General features: G+C 40.6%; 1 long non-coding RNA gene across 1 annotated transcript; it reads right to left on the minus strand.

The window, feature by feature from the left end:
* Positions 1–5,998: 5,998 nt before the first annotated feature.
* On the minus strand, positions 5,999–12,249 carry LOC121551211. Its single transcript, XR_005997046.2, has 3 exons — positions 12,183–12,249; positions 11,524–11,551; positions 5,999–6,030 (listed from the first exon to the last, which is right to left on the minus strand). It is a non-coding gene; the product is annotated as an uncharacterized LOC121551211 (long non-coding RNA).
* Between the last annotated feature and the right edge of the window lie 11,259 nt (positions 12,250–23,508).

Here is a 23,508-nt window from a genome sequence, read left to right on the forward strand (position 1 = left end):
AGGAACGGCGTACATTTCCTAAGTCTGAATCGGGCCTTATAACTGCTTCATCATTCTTATTATTATATTTACTGGCTTATCTGAGGTCTTGCTATCGACAAACCCCTTTGTTGATTTCTCTGTTTGTAAACCTGGCTGCTTTGGTTCACACAGTGCTATGTTTACAGTGGGTATCATAAGTATTCACCACCCTTGGATTTTTTCACATTTTGTTGCGCTACAACGTTGGATTGTAATACATTTAATTGTGATTTCTTTTGTCATTGATCTACAATTAATAATTAATACAACTTAAGTAACTAACATATAGTTGATGCATAAGTATTTACCCCCTGTTTAGGCAAACCGAAATTAGTTCAGGAGTAAAATGTGGCTGACTAGAACACGTAATAATTTACATGGACTCACTCTGTGTGAAATAATACGGGTTGACATGATTTTTGAATGACTACACCTTCCCCATTCAAACACTGTCTGTAAGGTCCCTCAGTCAAGTATTGAATTTGAAGCACAGATTCAACAACAAAGACCAGCTTTTCGAAAGCCTCATAAGAAGGGCAGTGATTGGTAGATGGGTAACAATAAGAAATAAGACATTGAATATCTCTTTAAGCATGAATAATAATTCTCAAAAGAATAATGGGCAAATATTGCACAACCCAGGTGTATACAGCACCTAGAGACTTAGGGCTCTATTAAATCAGATCCGCTTTAGCCGACATCCGCAGAACAGTTGTTTTGGCGGTGTCGGAGGTGTAACTGCGTAAGAGCTGTCAAATCCACAAGCGGCTCCTGGCATTATACCTAAATTGGACAGTCGCATTAAGAGAAATCCCATGCAACATTGTTTAAAAGTTTGAACACTGGAATGTGAGATGCAATTTACAACTCGATTAGGCTGACAGAAATCCTCATTATATTGTTTAATCATTTTCAATTTGAGCGTCATGTTCTATGTACACTGTAAACCCGAATAAGTAAGCAGAACTTAAAAAAAGTGAGGCAATCAGTTGCCACAATTTTTGAGTTCATAAACTCAAACATTTGAGTATATCATCGCTTATATATTTGGAGTTCATGTTAAATGTAATTTTAAATTATAATTAAATTAAATTTACTGATTAAGCCAACTCAAACATTTTCAGTTTATGCTACTCAGAATATTTATTCATCTTTCTCATTGCAATAACTCAAGAGAACTTAATCATTTCAAGCATGAAAACTCAGGATATTTATGTTTCATTAACTTAACATTTATTCGTTTTTTCAATCAATCTTCTGATTACCCATAACTCAAAAACATAGACTTGTTACAACTCAAAATCATTTACCACCAAACTTAAAATATTTGTGGCAACAAAAAAACATCAAATTAAAAGTAAATATGTTTTATATTCAGATGTTTAGTAGAAACTTTTCTTGCCCAGTCTTTTAGCAAAAAAATATATGAAATAAAAAAACAATTAACAAGTCTACTTCTGGGCATTTAGTTTTTACTTTAAGATGAACTATGTAATAGTAGAAAATATTCAAACTCAGAAAAGCTAAAATTACATTAAGAAAATATCATTATGTCACAAATAGCTTATAAACTGTTAATACAACATTACCAGGGGGGCATCAGCAAGTCTTGGGTGGTGACCAAAAAGTAGAGTTTAGAAATATTATTTGCCCACACTTGTGCCTTTTAGCACAAAATGAAACAATCTTTTTAATAATAATAGTAATATAACAATAATAGTAATAAAAATAATTAAGAATTAAAAAGAGAATTAAATAAACAATTACAAAGGCACACTTTTGGCCATCTGGTTGTAAACTTGCAGTGCAGCAATGTATAAACAAATTGCTTGTAAATTCTTCACAACTAAAACTGCTAAAATTTCAAAACGGTACATTAACATGTACAAAGGCAGTATGTAGCCTTCCTTTGGCTATCTGGTTCAAATCTAGCAACTTCAGGGTGCACTGTATAGTTTTAGAAAATTAATTCAAACTCGAAAAGCAAAATTAACAACATTAATAAGACAATAAAAATTATTTGAGCCATTTCCATAACTGAATAAACATCCCATCCTCAGAAGAAAATAAAGTCCCTATAACACTGTTTCCAACTAAAACGGTGGCTACTTTACTAAAGTAAAGTAAAGTAGCCTGAAACTTTGAGGACAGTTTATTTATTTATGAAAATGTATCAATGAAGAGCTTTCCTTTCTGATAAAAATGTACTTCCCAAAACTATATAGTACACCTTTTAAAAACAAAATGCCATAGTGTATAAATATGGAGGATATATTTATTCAAAATTCAAATTGAAAGTCCAAAGAGAAAACGAAGCAAGATCAAATTAATAGTATTATTTTACTACGCTACTAGGAAAAATCATGCCATAATTAAATGTATGATGTAAAAGCTTAAATGGAAATACTTCAATTAAAATCTCAAATATAATTTTTTATTTTAGCCTTTCCCCTTTATAATTTTCAATTTGACATTTTATCTTTTGAATTTTACGTTTTATATTTGACATTGACATTTTAAGATTCACCTTTTACATTTTGATTTAACATTAAGCTTTTCATTTAGAAGTGACAGGTGTCAATTTAATTTAATGTGTGTCAATTTAATTTAATTTGATCTCGCTTCGTTTTCTCTTTGGACTTTCAATTTGAATTATGAATAAAAATATCCTCCATATATAAACACTTAATTCAACCCTGCATTTCAGTTTAACAACAATAAAATGAACATTAACAAGTACAAAGACAGTGTGTACTTTGTGCCATTTGGCTGAAAACCAGTTGAGTAGAGCAGCAACTTTAACATCAACAGTTGAACAGTATTCAACATGGACCTGACATGACTTATTCTCATTGTGGACTATGCTCTAACAGAGGGAGCCATCAGAATCCACCACTCCTTTTTGGATCTTCAGTTACACATACAACATTAGCTCATTTTTAAGAGTCTGCAGCTTGGGTGACAGTTTAGAGTCATCAAGACCAAGTAAGATTTTCTGTGTGAACTCAAAAGTGTTTGTCAGTCCCTTGGGATAGCTGAGATGTAGTGCATAAATCAGGCCGAACATTACCAGGAAGGCATCAGCAAGCCTGGGGAGATTGACAACCACATCACCCTCTAGGACGACAGAGACTCTCACTGGGTGGTAGTGAACTGGGCTTGTGGCATCATCACTGACTGTTGTAAGGAGGACCACTGATGCATCCCCCAGGTCTGGCTCATCCATATCATCCTTAAAAAAATGAAAGGGAGATCATATACTAATCACATTTACTGAAACTATGGCTGTGGCAATTTTGATTACAGTTGGATGTAGGGGTGGAACGGTACATGTATTTGTATTGAACCGAAACGGTACGGGCGTCTCGGTACGGTACATGAATTTACACGGAGAATACACGGTATAAAAATAAATAAAACTTGAGTGCAAATTAATTAATGTAATGCGGAACTACTGTTAGACACGCGGTTCTTTAGGGACACCTAATCTGTAGCCCTGCCCTTAGCTCTGAAGCTCCCGAGCCCCGCCTACATGTCGAGTCAGTCAGTCCAGTCCAAATGAAGAGTCCACATGAAGCGAACTAGTCCCTTCCAAATACAACCAAACACGGACGTAGCTGTATCCCTTCTCGCCTCGACCACAAATGGCATCCAGGCCCGTTTGATTCGCTGTTTGCTCCGGTATTAGCTGTTAGCTCCGCCGTTAGCTGTTAGCTTCGCCGTTAGCGTGTGAAGCTAACACCAAAACTCGTCAACTGCTCTGTGTAACCGAAGCTGCTCTTTTAACATCCCTGCTCTGTGCATTCACATATGAGAGCAGCGCTTGTCTCCCATGTCACACTACTAGCTGATTGTCTTATTTTGTTTACAAGTTACAGATGGAGTCTGGAGATGATGCAGGGTACTTATTGTTTACTGTTTACATCTTACTTTATACACTTCAAGCTGTTACAGCTAGCTCAGTGGACAGCCTGAGACATGCACAATACAATTTTTTTGCCTTCTGCATTTTTGTTTTGCTTTCCCCTCCATTGTACCAGACCGAACCGTGATGTCTGAACCGAGGTATGAACCGAACCGTGACTTCTGTGTACCGTTCCACCCCTAGTTGGATGTCATATAAATAACAATAAATACACAAGTCTGAAAGACTCCTGTTCATTCTGCTGCGTTGTGCTCTCGTTGCTGAGAAAGTGAGATTACTTTTGTGTGTTCCACTGTGAGGCTAATGACGGCTACTTGATTTTCTTTGCAGTTGATTTTTTTGATGCCGTAATGGGCTCAAAATGACACTTCACACTTATAAACATCTTGCCAGAGGTTTGTAGTTGAAACACTGGTACATATACAGAAATTCTAGTGTGTTGGAAATGAAGATATGAATTTGTTAATTTACAGTACAATAGGCCTGATATCTCTTTACTGGGACTTACCACACATGTTCTGAAAAATCCAGAGACTTCCTCTAGTAGATAAACAGGAAGGGCATGGAGAACAGTGGTACGCCTTGTGTGGACATCATGTAATTCCTAAGAAGATTAAAATTGTGTTGTGACAAGTTTACTAATCAAAACCAATGACAAACAGTCCCAACTAATTATTAATTAATTAATTAATTACCAATATCTGCACATAAATCCACTAATAACCTGCTGAATGGTGCAATTGTGGAATTCAAAAGCTTATTTGAAGCATTAAACTCCCAACATTACACTAAGACTCTACCTGTGAAATGTATAATCACCTGTGTATCATGGACTTTGAAAATGTTTGCCAAAGCATCTGCAGTCTTTCCAGTTTTGGAAGCTTTCTGTCTAAATAAGGCCATCAAACGAGGAGTGTGGCGATCAAGCTTGGCATAGAAAGTGTTAGGTAGGTTCTGGTTAGTTATCCGTTGGAACTCTGCATATATCTCCATTGAGGAAAGGACAGTAACAGCAATTATTTATTTTATGATGAATGAAATTAGGCAACATTACACACAATGTGACATACAGTAGCAAAAACAGAACCTACAAAATGAATGTATTTATTAAATTGATGATGATTTTACCTCAGACTGCATATGAAGAGCAGGCCAGAGGTCCATTAGCTCTTTCACCGGTGGGCAGGACATTACAATAGTCTGTCGTCGCAAGGCAAACGTGTTCTGCATCATCTTACTAATAAGGGGTAGGTTTCTCTCAGTCTTCTTTACTTCCTCAACAATAGCCTGCCTCAAAAGGTCAAGACTTGAGGGATCCTCTCCTTGAGGAAAGTTAGGCAGAAAGTTGACCTCTGCACGCTTAGGCCTTTTGATGTTGGAGTGTGAAGGTTCATTCTCAGGGTTTTTTCAGCTTCTTTTCCAAGCATTTACAGTGACCTCCTGACATCCAGCCCTTCTCATCTTGGTCCTGTAATTGGCCATTTTAAACTTGATGCTGTTCTTCCAGCCATTCCATCCATTGTCAGATCCTGCTTCTTTTAAACAGGGGTGTTTCCTCACAAGAGCTTCAGCCACCATTGCTATCTCTTTATCACTGGGGTAAGCCTTAAAACCATATATGGTAGATGCCAGTTTGTCTAAAATATTGTGCTTTTGGTCCCTTGACAACTGAAGAGGTCTTTCATTCTTTTCAAATTCAGCATTCCCATCTCTAAGTGTCAGCTCAACGTCAAATGCAAATGTGGGAATTTGAAAAGGACCTGGAGGCCATCTGCTCAGACGTTCTGGGGATGACACATCTGAAAGGGTATCAGTTGATGCAAGAGAACCGGAGTCCTGTCTAACTGAAATATGAACACAGGCTTTTTGTGGTAACTCCTCGATGTCAACAAGGCAAGTGAGTTTTCCATCAAAGTCTGGATCTTCGTATTGCAAACTGAAGTCACAGTCCAATTCCAGTTGTTCTTTTAAAATCTCAATCAGTGCATCAACAGAGGCTGGACGGGAGCTGAGTTTTAATTTTCTAACACGGTCTGCCTCGATGACACGAAGGATCATGTTTTGTGGGGCTTCAGCTGCCATCACTTTAATAAATGAAGAGATTTGGAGGTTAAAAACACATCAGCACACAGACATGATAGTGCATTTATAAGGCTTTCTAAATGTTTATAATCATTAATGACAACCTCCAACGTGTTCAGCATTCATAATGCTTTATACCTCCATGCCAAAGTGACAGTGTTTGAAAGAAAAATCTTGAGACCTGGATTCCACAGTACATTATACAGTGGGGGAAAAAAGTATTTAGTCAGCCACCAATTGTAGGATTTTTAATGAATTTATTTGCAAATTATGGTGGAAAATAAGTATTTGGTCAATAACAAAAGTTTCTCAATACTTTGTTATATACCCTTTGTTGGCAATGACACAGGTCAAACGTTTTCTGTAAGTCTTCACAAGGTTTTCACACACTGTTGCTGGTATTTTGGCCCATTCCTCCATGCAGATCTCCTCTAGAGCAGTGATGTTTTGGGGCTGTCGCTGGGCAACACAGACTTTCAACTCCCTCCAAAGATTTTCTATGGGGTTGAGATCTGGAGACTGGCTAGGCCACTCCAGAACCTTGAAATGCTTCTTACGAAGCCACTCCTTCGTTGCCCGGGCGGTGTGTTTGGGATCATTGTCATGCTGAAAGACCTAGCCACGTTTCATCTTCAATGCCCTTGCTGATGGAAGGAGGTTTTCACTCAAAATCTCACGATACATGGCCCCATTCATTCTTTCCTTTACACGGATCAGTTGTCCTGGTCCCTTTGCAGAAAAACAGCCCCAAAGCATGATGTTTCCACCCCCAAACAAACACTGCATGTCTCCAAAACTTATCAGGCAGGTTTCCAGGATGCCAAGTAGCCTACTCATTTCAATGTAACAATTGCCGATGAGAACCGGTGTCAAAAAGGGAAAAATAAAATAAAATAGATCACAGACTTCATGATCGATTACCATGGCAACGAACGAAGCTTCGAAGCGTTGATTTTTTTGGGTCAGCCCTAATGTTGATTTATATAATGATTGATTATACTGAGCACATTTTCCAATAAATGAACAATCAATGATTTTATGAAGAATTACTTACCATAGATTGGTCTTAATTTTGTCTCACTTGTATGAACCTCTTGGGAGTCAACAGCAGCAAGCCATCAATCTTGTATGCAGAGAGTGGGATTGTATTATTGAAGTCAGATTGCAGGTGGATAGACAGGCTTCCCTGTATGGCTGACAGCTCATAGGATCGAAGATGCTCAACATACCAGGAGTCATAATCACAACAGAGAAAATAAACATTGCGATTCACAAGGTAGATCTGTGTTCGTCTGCAAAATTTTGACAGTCCCCCACTGATTCCAACTGACACAAACATGCCACTGGTATAGTCTGTGCCATCAATGGTCACCTTTGATGTGCGATAGACAGTGTCAGTAGTTGTTTGTCCTCTAATGTGAGCCTGAGCTACTTCTGGTAGAGCTGAAACCAAAACAGAGTCAACCCTGGATGTTTGCGTTTTTGGTTTGAAAAACGATGGTGAACCAAGGTGATATGCCATCATGTGTTGGTGTCTGATTGCCAGTGTCTTCAAGACATTTTTGAAGTTTAGATCGTCATGCACCACTCTCTTGAAGAAGCGATGTTTAGCTTCAAATCGCATGGTCCAAACATGCACCAGGGGCCCAAAGCACTTAACTAAGGTGGGGTAATGCTCCACATAGTGATGTTTAGGACGAAGCCTAAACTCAGGGAAAGCCTCTTGTAGGATTTGTCTGTGGTCACTGATTTTGCAAACAAAATAGTCCAATGTTTCATCAGAAAATGATGGGCACAATGCTAATTCCACCAACTCTTTCAAGTCCATCAAAACCTCCCATGCAACATTACCCTCTGGTACTTTACTGCCTACAAGTAACGGAAGTAGTCTGAGCAGCGTGGCATTTTCATGCCCGTTGCCTCCAATTGTTTTCCGGGTCATGAATGTTTTGGGAACTGGATGAGGTTTATTTACTTTATCAGTGTGCTGATATGGGAATGATGTGATCCTTTGGTTCAAATACTCTAAAGTGAAGTGCTTAAGCCGAATCATTTCTCTAATGCAAAGTGCAAGTTCAACTGGAACGATTCCTTCCAAAAGATCGTGTAGTAGATCTGGAGGAAAACCTGTGAAGACACAATCACCGTTAACCCCAAATTGGCTGCTTGAACTCTCATCTTGGAGGACATTTTGTACATGAATGTCATGACTCGCTTTGGTTCTCTGGACAAATTCCTCCTTTTTTACCTCAGTTGTTTGAAACTGTTCACTTGTGGCCATACAGAATCTGCAAACATAATCTGCTCTGAATGACTCCAAAAAGCCACCTAACCCATGTGCAGCCAGATTGTCAGCAGAAACACAGAAGATGGTGCCCTTCACATTCTGACCAACAGATTCAATGAAAACACCATCCTATTCAAGTGTGTGAACATCACGAACCAGTGGAGCAAGTACAGCTGCATATCCATATTTCTGGAGGTCTGTCACTTTAGCTAGCATGGCCAATTGTATAGTGTGCATTGCTAATCTATACTTGGGCGGCACATTTGCTAGGACCCAGTATACAGCACAAAGTTTGTGAACTTTACGTGATGTGCCGAGAGGGTTAGCGATTTCAAGATCGTCAATATATAGCTGTATTGCTAGGTGTAGATCTTCTGTTGAGAGTAACTAATTTTCCTGGAAATGAGAGCCATCACGATATGACACATAATAACCAGGCTCAGTGTTTGGTTCTCTGATCTTGCTCAGGATATCTGTGTTTTTAAACAGCTCCTGAATCATTTGAAGGATTGGAACATACATGATGGTATGACCAGGTGCTTCTAAATGGTACTCTACTGTCACGCTCTGGTTCCGGGACTTGGTATTTTAGCCAGAGTGTGTTAAGTATTGTTGTGTTTGGGTTGGTTGGGTGGTTATTGGTTGTTTCTGTGTTTGGTTGAGTGACTCCCAATCAGTGGTAACGAGTGTCAGCTGTCGGCTCGTTATCTCTGATTGGGAGCCATATTTAAACTGTCATTGTTCACCTTGGGGTTGTGGGTTTTTGTTCCTGTTCAGTCATTGTCACTTTTGGACTTCACGTATCGTCATTTGGTTTTGTTGTTTTTTGTGGTTGCTTTATTTATAAAGTCTACATGTTCGCTACAAACGCTGCGCTTTGGTCCGCTTCCTTAGACGATCGTGACAGAAAAACCCACCAAGATGGGACCAAGCAGCGTGTCCAGGAGCCATCGCCAGGGAGATCCCTCACAGATCTCCTTCGCCTCCTGGACTGGGTCAAGCCGAGGGAGGAAGACAAGGGCTTGACGTTATGGCAGAAGGGCGACAAGCTGGCGAGGGATATGGAGAAGTGGTCCACGGGTAGGAGAGACGCCCCGAAAATTTTTAGGGGGGGGCTCACGACGACGGACCAGCAGGAGACCGCGATAGAGCGGTCCAGTGGGTTGCCGGAGAAGGCCGCCGGGTTACGGGGGCCACTGGTAGAAGAGGGGATGGAAGGTGTGTTGCCAGTCCGGTCCGGCCCGTTCCAGAGCCCGGTGTAGAACCAGTGGTGTGTGTCCCCAGTACGGTCCGGTCTATTCCTGCTCCCCGCATCGAACCTGCGGTGCGCGTCGCCAGCCCAGTCCGGCCCATTCCTGCTCCCCGCATCAAGTCTGTGGTGCGTCTCGTCAGCCCGGCTCTGCCCGTTCCTGCTCCCCGCACCAGGTCGGGGGTATGTATCGCCAGCCCAGTCCGGCCCATTCCTGCTCCCCGCGTCAAGTCTGTGGTGCGTCTCGTCAGCCCGGCTCTGCCCGTTCCTGCTCTCCGCGCCAAGTCTGTGGTGCGCGTCGCCAGCCCTGTCCGGCCCGTTTCTGCTCTCCACACCAAGTCTGTGGTGCGCGTCGCCAGCCCAGTCCGGCCCATCCAAGCTCCCCGCACCAGGTCAGTGGTGCGCGTCGTCAGCCCGGTCCGGCTCAGTCCTGCTCCCCGCACCAGGTCAGTGGTGCGCGTCGTCAGCCTGGTCCAGCCCGTTCCTGCTACTCGCACCAAACCAGGGATGCGAGTCGTCAGCCTGGTCCAGCTCGTTCCTCCTACACGCACCAAGCCAGGGGCGCGTGTCGTCAGTCCGGCTCTGACCAGCGGGGCTAGACAGGACCAGGGGTACTTTGGGGGGTTGAAGAGGAGGTGGGGATCAGGGCCGGAGCCAGAACCACCGCCGAGGAGGTATGCCCACCCAGCCCTCCCTTGTTTAGCCTTATTGAGGCGCGGTCGCAGTCCGCGCCTTTAGGGGGGGGTACTGTCACGCTCTGGTTCCGGGACTTGGTATTTTAGCCAGAGTGTGTTAAGTATTGTTGTGTTTGGGTTGGTTGGGTGGTTATTGGTTGTTTCTGTGTTTGGTTGAGTGACTCCCAATCAGTGGTAACGAGTGTCAGCTGTCGGCTCGTTATCTCTGATTGGGAGCCATATTTAAACTGTCATTGTTCACCTTGGGGTTGTGGGTTTTTGTTCCTGTTCAGTCATTGTCACTTTTGGACTTCACGTATCGTCATTTGGTTTTGTTGTTTTTTGTGGTTGCTTTATTTATAAAGTCTACATGTTCGCTACAAACGCTGCGCTTTGGTCCGCTTCCTTAGACGATCGTGACATCTACTGGCATTACCAATGGATAGGTGTGCTCTATAAATGTCTTCCTTCGCTTATAAGAGGACAACTCTGCACCTTTGGAGGTTGCACTAAATACAACATTAGAGTCCATGACAGCACTGACAACTTCATTGAGTGTGGAATCTGTGATATTGTGACCATGTCTCTGCAACATATCATTAATTGCATCCTTGATCAATGGCTGAGATAAAGAGAAGATCTGATTCAAGTGATCAACTATTTCTTGTGAAGCTGTATTTGACACATGAAGGATAGCCTGCATCTTTGGAAATAAAGATGCTGCATTAAGTTTGAGCTGATTTTTTAGTTTTGAAGTATCACACTGCTCATCATCCTGCATTTCTGTGCTCTGAACTGGACACTTCATCCACATCAATAGTGACGTTAGAGTTGGTGGCTTGGAGATTCTGAGTATGTTCATAGACAATGTCACTACCAAAGTCTGACGCAAGACTCGTTTGATGCACTCTACTTTTATGGGAATTAAAAGAAGCGTATACATTTGTGCTATAGTTACAACCTTTGTATGGGCATACCACTGTCTTATGCTTTTTTAAGTGTGTTCTTATGTGACTGAGGAGTACAGACTCAGAAAAAGGTTGCTGAAATGTGCATAAAGGACACTTGAAAGTCACAAGTTCCTGAATCTCCTTTGCATTGCTGTTATGTTCTTGAGTATGATATCTTGACAGATGAGTACTCAGTGCACTAAGTGTCTGAAATGTGCACATGCAATCATCATGGAGGCATGGGAGTGGGCTAATTTTTGAAAAGTGGCTGTGCTGCAGTCTGCAGTGTTTAAATAAATATTTTCTAGTGGTAAAAGAAGCTGAACACAACTTACAGTGCCAAGTCATATTTGTTGCAGCAACCTGAAAACACACAAAAAAATATTATTTTACAGGACACCTGTCATGAAGTTTAAACCTCCATGAGAACTATCAAAAACCGCAGTCATATTCCTCATACTAAAAGTGTACAACAATATAGCTACACCAACATTGATTAAAACAAAGTAGATGTGTAAGATGCCTGTTAGACTATTCAAAACATTTTATTACACAAATAAGTCAAAGTTAGGTAACTTTGGGCTGGTAGCATCCATAAATTCTTATCATAGCAATAACAAAAAAAATTATACAAAAAAATTAACCAGCTAATTCAACTTGCAGAGAATAGCTTTCAGTTAGCCTAAGGCACAACACGTGGAGTTAGCTTCTGCTTTCATTCACAACACTGACACAGCTCCAGCACAGATTTCAAGTTTTTATTGAGCAGTACATGATACCTTACCGCTGCACGTTGGGCTCAACCAGTTTTTTACAACTACATTAGCCATGTAGCCTATACAGCTAGCTAACTGGCGGGATGACTTTGCATGTTAGCTTGCTAACCTAACGGTTAACCGTTTTACATTGCTAACGTGACTCACTTTGTCCGTCTTAAAAACACGTTGAACCTCCAGAAACAAACATTCAAGCAAGTTTTATGTTGACCACTTACATTCACAACTCATTTGTGCAGAGCTGAGTGTTACCCTCCGGTCTCCCGCTCTTCTCCTCGGCTCCGGTCTGCTGCCTGAAGAGGAAGTGCACGCAAATACTACAAAATAAAATATGTGAGCGCATATATGTAATTTATTAACTAGCCAACCTTGTAACAAGCAAACTATTAACAATTAATTCTTTATAAACGTATATACACGTGTGTGTGTGTGTGTGTGTGTGTGTGTGTGTGTGTCAAGGGCTGATGTAAGTGTGGTGTGGAAGTCAGGCGCAGGACACCGAAGCTTAGTCCAACAAAGTTTACTAGTTAACCACTAGGCAAAAATACAATAAACGGCCTCAAAAACACACAGAGGCGAGCGATTACGCAAACTGTGCGTAAACTCCAAAACAACAAACAGAGCAAACACGCAGCACTAACTGACATGCGAAAAACAACACACAACCTAACCAATACAAAACAGGCAACTTATAGAACACATAATCAGACACAAACGGACACAGGTGCAATAGACAGACAAAAGTAATCAAACATAGAAAAATTCAACGGTGGCAGCTAGTACTCCGGGGACGACGAACGCAGAAGCCTGCCCGAACAAGGAGGAGGAGCAGCCTCGGCAGAATCCGTGACAGTGTGATATTTTATATATACAAATCTATCTGATGCAATTGATTTATTCTCAATTCGTTCTTGATTTGATTTATTTGTTCTTTCAAAATAAGACATAAATTCATGTTTAATCCATATAGTTTTAAGTTAAAAAATAAATAATTTTAAGTAGCAGTTACATAAAAATGAAAATTTTTCATATTATTCAAAAATTACAAGTTCAATAAACTCAAAAAGAAGAAAATTGCTACTGGCACTCAACATTTTTAAGTAAGTACAACTTTTAAGAACATTTTAAGTTTACACTACTTATTACAATTAATTATTTTGAACATTCGGGTTTACAGTGTAGCCTACAATTTGTGACAATGATCAAGAGCAGCTGCTCACTGACTTGACCGCTCCAACACAGTTACACCTCCTACACCGCCAAAACATCAGCTATGTGGTTGTCGGCAATCACCAGTTAACGCTTGATCTGATTGAATCTAGGTCTTTCCCAAGAAGACTCACAGTTGTAATCGCTGCCAAATGTGTTTCTAACATGTATTGACTCAGGTGGGTGAATACTTATCTAATCAAGGTATATTAGTGTTTTATTTACACAAACCACCCCAAAATAGCTCACTATAATGAACACATAGCCTATAAACAATATTACTACCATTACTACTACTACCATTACTACTACTACCACCATTACTACTGCCGTCACTACCCCTACTACTACTACTACTACTTCTACTACTACCACTATTTCACAACAATAAATACTTCTAGAGTAGCAAGCACACCACATTTACTTCAGTAAATGTCATTTTCTGGTTTAAAAATATAATTCATATGAGCAAGTACAAGGTTGCTGCAGTTTGACAGGATTTTCATCCTCCCTATAAGGCAAGGAGTTTTTCCAGGAGTTTAAAATTATGTGACCTGATCAGACAAACTCTGTTCTCATCATAGTCAATATAAAACCGTTATGTAACTGATTAATCACTGTCATACCCTACACAGAGACTGACTATAAGTCAGCAGTATTTCTTGGTTAATCAATGATTTTAGTCACTTGCCTGAAAATGGGAAAATAGTTGTTTACACACAGAAATGCCATAACTTGTCGGTCTCTTAATTAAACAACAGGGAGGAAGCAGAAAAAGCAGGTTTTCTGGCCTGCTAAACCGGATGGGTAGGCCGAACTTTTGTGAAGCTCTTATTCATTTCAACGAAACCTAAGCGTTTGCTCACTTGTTCCACGAGAGGCTTGCGCTGCTTGAGTGTAAATTCAAGATTTCTATGCGCAGCTCACGTTTGACTGGGCGAATAAACTAGAGATGGCATCCCTCGCTGAAACAACGGCTTCCCATTCATTTTAAATGGAAGGAACGTGGTGAGAAGCGGAGTGGGCGGGGGAACGTTGGGCAAAGCGAGCATTGGGCGATGGAGCTGAACGCAGTGGGGCTAAAGTTGGGCAAAGCTTAACGTAATGCAAATCTTCAGTGATATCGCGGTGCAAGTAACCAATCAAAGCTCACCATAGCTTCCAACCCATACTGGATTGGCTGACAATGGCTGTTGCTACGTAGCACTACCTAGCATGCTTGCTATTTGTTAGTACCCACATGAGGGTGAAGCTAACATGGCTAGGCAAGTTATCATTATAAAGTGTATTTTGGCCAGAGCAATAGGAAAAAGTGTCTCAGCTCTGCTCGCCCTGACCAAAAGATATGTTTCCAGTGTAGCAGGTAAAAAAAAAAAAACGACTTATTTTGCGAGGCCCCTACTGGAATTGTTTGCAGTTTTAAAAAATGCCCTGCCTAATGGGACAACCACAGAGCAGGCTCAACGTGCCCGGCTGCCATAAATGCCATAAATTGTCTGTATTTTACTTAAACAATGGGGATGAACCAGAAATATTAGTTTTAGGATACGCCTACTGGAATTCCTTACAGTTGTGACTTTTTTGGTTTAAAAAACTATCACCCTGGGCAACTCTAACCCTTAAAGTGCCTGCATCAGCTCTAGGACCAACAGGCTCCGAGACAGCTTCTACCCCCAAGCTATAAGACTGCTGTATGAACACTCACAACATCATTTATTTTTGTAAGATTTTATTTTGATATTTTATAAACAATACAAACATACAGTGGCTTGTGAAAGTATTCACCCCCCTTGGCATTTTTCCTATTTTGTTGCCTTACAACCTGGAATTAAAATTGTTTGTATTATTTGATTTACACAACATGCCTACCACTTTGAAGATTCAAAATATGTTTTATTGTGAAACAAACAAGAAATAAGACAAAAAAACAGAACTTGAGCATCCATAACTATTCAACCTCCCAAAGTCAATACTTTGTAGAGCCACCTTTTGCAGCAATTACAGCTGCAAGTCTCTTGGGGTATGTCTCTATAAGCTTGGCACATCTAGCCACTGGGATTTTTGCCCATTCTTCAAGGCAAAGCTGCTCCAGCTCCTTAAAATTGGATGGGTTCCGCTGGCGTACAGCAATCTTTAAGTCATACCACAGATTCTCAATTGGATTGAGGTCTGGGCTTTGACTAGGCCATTCCAAGACATTTAAATGTTTCCCCTTAAACCACTTGAGTCTTGCCTTAGCAGTATGCTTAGGGTCATTGTCCTGCTGGAAGGTTAACCTCCGTCACAGTCTCAAATCTCTGGAAGACTGAAACAGGTTTCCCTCAAGAATTTCCCTGTATTTAGCACCATCCATCATTCCTTCAATTCTGACCAGTTTCCCAGTCCCTGCCGATGAAAAACATCCCCACAGCATGATGCTGCCACCACCATGCTTCACTGTTGGGATGGTGTTCTTGGGGTGATGAGAGGTGTTGGGTTTGCGCCAGACATAGCATTTTCCTTGATGGCCAAAAAGCTCAATTTTAGTCTCATCTGACCAGAGTCCCTTCTTCCATATGTTTGTTCTCCCACATGCCTTTTGGCAGACACCAAATGTGTTTGCTTATTTTTTTCTTTAAGCAATGGCTTTTTTCTGGCCACTCTTCCGTAAAGCCCAGCTCTGTGGAGTGTACGGCTTAAAGTGGTCCTATGGACAGATACTCCAATCTCTGCTCTGGAGCTTTGCAGCTCCTTCAGGGTTATCTTTGGTCTCTTTGTTGCCTCTCTGATTAATGCCCTCCTTGCCTGGTCCATGAGTTTTGGTGGGCGGCCCTCTCTTGGCAGGTTTGTTGTGGTGCCATATTCTTTCCATTTTTTTAAATAATGGATTTAATGGTGCTCCGTGGGATGTTCAAAGTTTCTGATATTTTTTTTATAACCCAACCCTGATCCGTACTTCTCCACAACTTTGTCCCTAATCTGTTTGGAGAGCTCCTTGGTCTTCATGGTGCCGCTTGCTTGGTGGTGCCCCTTGCTTAGTGGTGTTGCAGACTCTGGGGCCGTTCAGAACAGGTGTATATATACTGAGATCATGTGACAGATCATGTGACACTTAGATTGCACACAGGTGGATTTATTTAACTAATTATGTGACTTCTGAAGGTAATTGGTTGCACCAGATCTTATTTAGGGGCTTCATAGCAAAGGGGGTGAATACATATGCACACACCACTTTTCCGTTATTTATTTTTTAGAATTTTTTGAAATAAGTAATTCTTATTAATTTCACTTCACCACTTTTGTGTATGTGTGGTGTCGCGTCTGCTGTTGGTGGCTATTGTTGTCAACAAAGAGTCCGCTTAGGCTTCACCGTGATTAGAGGCTTTTATTAATATCACACGTTTACAGCATAAGTTACAGACCCGCGGTGTCTGGAGAAGCACCTTCCCAAATTAATCTGAATGCTTCTGACCCCTCCTTTGTCTAGCTCCTACTTATAAACAATGGCAAAATGGGTTGCTCCCTCTTTCGTCCAATCACCGGTCTCCCCTGTCTACAACACACTTCCTGTCTGTTGTATGTGGCGTTACACTAAAACATTCCCTCTTGATACTAAAATCAACGTCCTCTCCGGTTCCACTTAAAACATTAACAACGTCATAATCTTCATATACGATATATGTCCATTACATGAAATCCAAATAAAAATCCATTTAAATTACAGGTTGTAATGCAACAAAATAGGAAAAACGCCAAGGGGGATGAATACTTTTGCAAGGCACTGTACACATACAAACGACAAGATCCTACAAACATTAACTACATCACACCTGCCCAGACCCACTAGCACACATCTCCAGCGGCTGCAGATTGTCAGTTGTATATCTTCCCTATCATATGAAACTGACAAGACTTTATATATACGCTATATACACAGTCACTCACACACACTGAACTGACACTCTCACACAAAACCCACACACATTCACATACACTTCATATGCACACACACACACACAAACGCACTTAACACACACACACACATACCGACACAACACACACACAAACACACACACATACACACATTCACTCATATGCTGCTGCTACTCTGTTCTTTATTTTACTCTTATTATTATCTATCCTGAAGCCTAGTCCTTTGACCCTGCCTTTATGTACACATATACCTCAAATACCTCTTACCTCTGCACATTGATCTGGTACTGTTACTCCCTGTATATAGCTGCACATTGATCTGGTACTGGTACTCCCTGTATATAGCTCCACATTGATCTGGTACTGGTACTCCCTGTATATAGCTCCATTCTTGTGTATTTTATTCCTTTTGTGTTACTATTTGTATAATACTTTTTTACTCTGTTTCATTGGGAAGGGCTCGCAATCGAGCATTTGAAAAGCCAGTCACGTAGACAGTATTTTTTCTGTCTTAAACGGGCAGTGTTGTATTTTGAGACAGGCTTATGGGATGCATTTTCCCCATTGTTTTTGATGGTAGGCCACTCTGATAGGCCTAAATTATGATCAAATAGCCACGGTAGCCTACTTGACCACTGTTAAAACTGTAACTTAAAGCAGGTAGAGCCTCAGTGTTCACAGTAAACGTGCATTATGTAGACGCAGGAATGGAAATGGCCAGTGCACAAAATCCATGTATAGGCCTATATGGGTGATTCTACAGAATAGGTGCAAACTGCAGTCCCACACCCCCCAGAAAAAGGATCCAAACTTAGGATATTTATTTAGATCATGATATGTTGTAATTCAACCCACATCATCATATGTTCTAATTCAATCCAAGGCAATAACAAACATATTTTTTAATGAGTCTAGTACAAAGTCCTTGTTTAGTATTTCTATTAAGGCAATTTTTAACACTATTATTTCAATAGAACATCTTCAGTTGTTCTATTACTACTTTTAAAGATACTGATCTAATTCGTTTTGTTTATTTATAAACAGCTTTCTAAAAAAATGCTGTCCCACCTTTTGATGTCACTACCGAAAAACACACATTAAAAAGCCACACCCCTACAAATATTACCAGGTGATGGGATTGCACCCCTCTCCAGCATGGCCACATGGTGAGTAGTCTGAGTGAGCAAGTAGGTACATCTTCATGTATTTTTATGTGTCACTATCGAACATCTAATTTATAAAAAAATATGTAAAGTACAGTTTTGGGACTAAATTATATGTTTGCTGGGATGTACAGTACCAGTCAAAAGTTTGGACACACCTAATCATTCAAGGTTATTTTTGTACTATTTTCTACATTGTAGAATAATAGTGAAGACATCAAAACTATGAAATAACACATATGGAATCATGTAGTAACCAAAAAAGTGTTTAAAAAATCAAAATATATTTTATATTTGAGAATCTTTAAAGTAGCCACCCTTTGCATTCTCTCAACCAGCTTCACCTGGAATGCTTTTCAACAGTCTTGAAGGAGTTCCCACATATGCTGAGCACTTGTTGGCTGTTTTTCCTTCACTCTGCGGTCCAACTCATCCCAAACCATCTCAATTGGGTTGAGTTCGGGTGATTGTGGAGGCCAGGTCATCTGATGCAGCACTCCATCACTCTCCTTCTTGGTCAAATAGCCCTTACACAGCCTGGAGGTGTGTCGGGTCATTGTTCTGTAGAAAAACAAATGATAGTCCCACTAAGTGCAAACCAGATGGGATGGCGTATCGCTGCAGAACGCTGTGGTAGCCATGCTGGTTAAGTGTGCCTTGAATTCTAAATAAATCACAGACAATTTCACCAGAAAAGCACCCCCACACCATCACACCTCCTCCTCCATGCTTCACGGTGGGAACTGTGAAAAAACCCTGGAATGAGCAGGTGTGTCCAAACGTTCGACTGGTACTGTACATCTGTCCAAATGAAAGATAGCCAGCCATATGTTAGCTATGGGGATTCTTTAAGTTCCATAATAAGTCAAAATTGTCCAAACCAAAACGGTCACAACCGAAACAATTGACACCATGGAGATATATAGATATACACTGAGTATACCAAAACATTAGGAACACCTTCCTAATATTGAGTTGCACCCCCCCCCTTTTTGCCCTCAGAACTGCCTAAATTCATGTGGGCAAAGACTCTACTAGGTGTCAAAAGCGTTCCACAGGGATGCTGACCCATGTTGCCTCCAAGGCTTCCCACAGTTGTGTCAAGTTGGCTGGATGTTTTTTGGGTGGTGGACCATTCTTGATGCATACGGGAAACTGTTGAGCGTGAAAAATCCAGTAGTGTTGCAGTTCTTGACACAAACAGGTGCGCCTGGCACCTACTACCATACCCTGTTCAAAGTGTAGAGTATTGAGATGCATAGCCAGCAGGGGGGCTCCAACCCTCCAAGAGCCCACACATTGAAATGTATTTAGCCAAAACATAGACATCTATAATGTGCTATACTGTACTGGAATATATTGCACTCTACTGTACTGTGCTCTACTTTAGTGTATTGTACTTTTCTCAACTGTACTCTACTGTACTGATCTCTACTGTACTGCACTGTACTGTACCCTGCCCTACTCGACTGTACTCTACTGTACTATACTCTACTGCAGGGGTTCCCAACCTAGGGGGCGCCCACGTTTCTGATGCACATGTGAATATATTTGGTTTGTCTCTATGACATTCAGAAGCTGAGCTACGACCTTCTAAAGTCCAAGAATCAAAGAAATTGGACTTTGCTTGGGAAGTAGGCCGCATTCACATGCTAGTCGGAACTAGCAAACTCTGAAATATCCTTTTTGCTAATTCGTTGAACGCGACACGTGATTAACTACAACCAGTGCTCTACTGTTCTGTACCCTACTCTACTGTACTGTGCTCTATACAACGGGTTACCAACATATTCAAATAATGAGTGACATATTTTCATTAAAAACGTTATTTTGATTAATTTATAGATATAGTCCCGACACAAACCTAGGGTTGCTAGAGACGCGACCCAGTCGTTCAGTCTTTTTGTTCTGTATCTATGGACGCGACCCAGTCGTTCAGTCTTTTTGTTCTGTATCTATGGACGCGACCCAGTCGTTCAGTCTTTTTGTTCTGTATCTATGGACGCGACCCAGTCGTTCAGTCTTTTTGTTCTGTATCTATAGACGCGACCCAGTCTTTCGTTCTAAATGTTCCATTGCCATACTGGCATGCAACGTTCTTATCCCTTGCTTGCTAGCTAGCCAACTACGGCTAACTTACAGTCACGTCAAAAAGTTCCGCCAGAATAACAGCAAAGTAGCTGCATTTGCATTTGTTTAAGCTGTTTTTAGTGACATTTATTTGGATACATCCATAACAATGAGCTAATGAGGCAAGATTTCGCCTGGCATAGAGAATGTGCTCACTCGTCAGGACACTGTTGTTCAGAGGAGCTAGCCAACAACACAGCTACAGTAACACAATCACTTCAAACTGAAGCTGGAAAGACTGCAAATTAGCTGCGTTTTGTTTTACCTTTTTTCAATGGACATTTTTTTGTACATATCCATAAAAATTATGCCAGCTGATTCATGATTTAGACCGGCTGAGAAACGCTGCCTGCCTTTCTGTCTCATTCCGACTCCCGACACGTTCAATACTATGGGACAGCAGGAGATCGAATTTGAATATTGAAACAACGTTGCAAATGTCGGAGAGACAGACAGCAAGGTTTATACAAATCGCCGCTGTAGAAAACTAAATGTTAGTCTAAAAGAAATGTGAGATAATGTCCAGATGCTTTTTATAGTGGAGATCAAGTTTATAAAGTGCCTGACTGGGTTGATGAAACAGTGGATTGCGCAGTCAGACAGAACAGTGTAAATAGGCATTTTAATGTCATAGATTTAGCTGGTGGTAACTTGTGGAATAGACACCTGCTGGAATGCGGTTTTAACCAATCAGCATTCAGGACTAGACCCACCCGTTGTATAATGTACTGTACCCTACTCTACTGTACCGTGCTCTACTACACTGTACTGTACTCTACTGTACTCTACTGTACTCTACTGTACTCTACTGTACTGTACTCTACTGTACTCTACTATACTCTACTGTACTGTACTCTACTGTACTCTACTCTACTGTACTCTACTGTACTCTACTGTACTGTACTCTACTGTACTGTACTGTACTCTACTGTACTGTACTCTACTGTACTCTACTGTACTGTACTCTACTGTACTCTACTGTACTATACTCTACTGTACTGTACTCTACTGTACTCTACTCTACTGTACTCTACTGTACTCTACTCTACTCTACTGTACTCTACTGTACTGTACTCTACTGTACTCTACTGTACTGTACTCTACTCTACTGTACTCTATTGTACTCTACTGTACTGTACTCTACTGTACTGTACTCTAATGTACTCTACTGTACTCTACTGTACTGTTCTCTACTGTACTCTACTGTACTGTACTCTACTGTACTGTACTCTACTGTACTCTACTCTACTGTACTCTACTGTACTGTACTCTACTGTACTCTACTGTACTCTACTGTACTGTACTTGAGTTTCTTACAATTGAAGAAAGGGCCTATGGACTCTTGATCTAGTGGTCTTGGTCTTGAGACCACTCAAGACCACATACATTTGGTCTTTAACTTGTCATGGTCTCAACATATTGGGTCTTGGTCTGGATCTTGGGGACCAATGTCCTGGCATAAATCTTGGTCTTAGCTCCTGGATATAGTCTTTGGTTTACAATCCATAGGCAACCCAATTTGAAGAAGACAATACTCTCTGATCATTGGCTGATCACTCCCAACCCATAGGAATCCCCACCCAGTTGACTACTTTTAAATGGTGGAAGCCCTCAATGGTAATGTCTATACTAAAACGAGTTATATCCATCTAGAGTCCTCCATTAATCTCTATGATTGACACTTGACGGCGTAACAGCTGTTATTCTGCCAACATAAAGATAGGTAGTGATAATTTAATTATCTAATAACATAATTAATTAGATGCACAAGTAATTCAATCAATAAACACGTTTCAGATTCATACAATCAACACTTAACATTTTACAGAGAACAGTAGCGATTATACTTCTCTAAATTAAATGTAAAGGTTTTGAAAATCAGGTTAAAAATCATGTTTTTACCATTTTGTTAATTTGGTATGCAAATAAAATTTTTGACATGTATCTGTAATAGAAGGTTAATCAAAATGATCTCTACTGTGCATGGTTCTTCCTTTATTGCAACGTTTTCACTATGTTTCGGTAGTGACAAATTTAATGGGGTGGTAGGGAATTCAGGTAAATATTTCAAATCTGCAGTAAGCGTGTGAATAATATACTGCATATTCCTATTGGAAGACGTGTGCTGAAAGTTTGGTAAAAATAGGATACTTGGGTTTTTTTTTTAAACCCCCAATTTGCACAGCTTCTGCAGAATGACCCATATACTGTTAATCTGTAATTAAAAAGTTAAAGGTCCATTAACAGTCTAGCCTATGTCATTACTATTTGTTGATTTGATGAATTTTGAATTAAAGAAGACAATGGTGTAAAGTAACTATATAAAAAATACTTTGAAGTACTACTTCAGTATACAGTATTTATACTATTACTCAAGTAGTATTTTACTGGGTTACTTTCACTTTCTATGAAGGTATCTTTACTTTTACTCAATGACAATTGGGGAGCCTACTTTTTCCACCACTGGGCCTAGGTAGCCTAGCCAACCGAAGTTATATAATATAAACCAAAGTTGATCACATTCACATTTTCTCTTAATTTAGGCTATAAATACATAATGTTACCACTTTGTTTCCCCTGGCCAGATGAGACAGGGTGCATAGAGGCTTACAGTTGATCAGACTGATACTGCATGTCAGATCGCTAATGTTTAGGTGTAGGCTGCTAAAACATTTCTCTAAAGAGTCTATTGGGAGTGAGTTATTTTCCTGTTTGCTAAAATAATACCGGTGGGAAGATGATAGCCCGCTCTGATTTATATAGACGTGTGCCATGCCCGACCTGCACGACCTGTGATTTCTGTGAATCTGATTGGTCACAGAGGTGGCATCACATTTCTTTCTCCTGCTCTAAAGCTACCCCAGGTGATTTATTTTACTGAAAGCAACACAACTGTAAGGAATTCCAGTAGGCGTAGCCTAAAATGTATCTTTCTGATTCATCCCCATTGTTTAATTGAAAGACGGACAATTTATGTAATTTATGTTGAGCCTGCTCTGTGGTTGTCTCATTAGGCAGGGGATTTTTGTAAAGGAGTGGCTGTGGTTCCGGATTAATAGAATGATCAGCCTACCACTGGCTTTGTTCTGACTGGGGGAGGAGCTCACAGCCTGCAATAAAAGGCGGCTGA

Source organism: Coregonus clupeaformis, unplaced genomic scaffold (genome assembly GCF_020615455.1).
Source record: "Coregonus clupeaformis isolate EN_2021a unplaced genomic scaffold, ASM2061545v1 scaf0047, whole genome shotgun sequence".
In the NCBI taxonomy this organism is placed as follows: domain Eukaryota; kingdom Metazoa; phylum Chordata; class Actinopteri; order Salmoniformes; family Salmonidae; genus Coregonus; species Coregonus clupeaformis.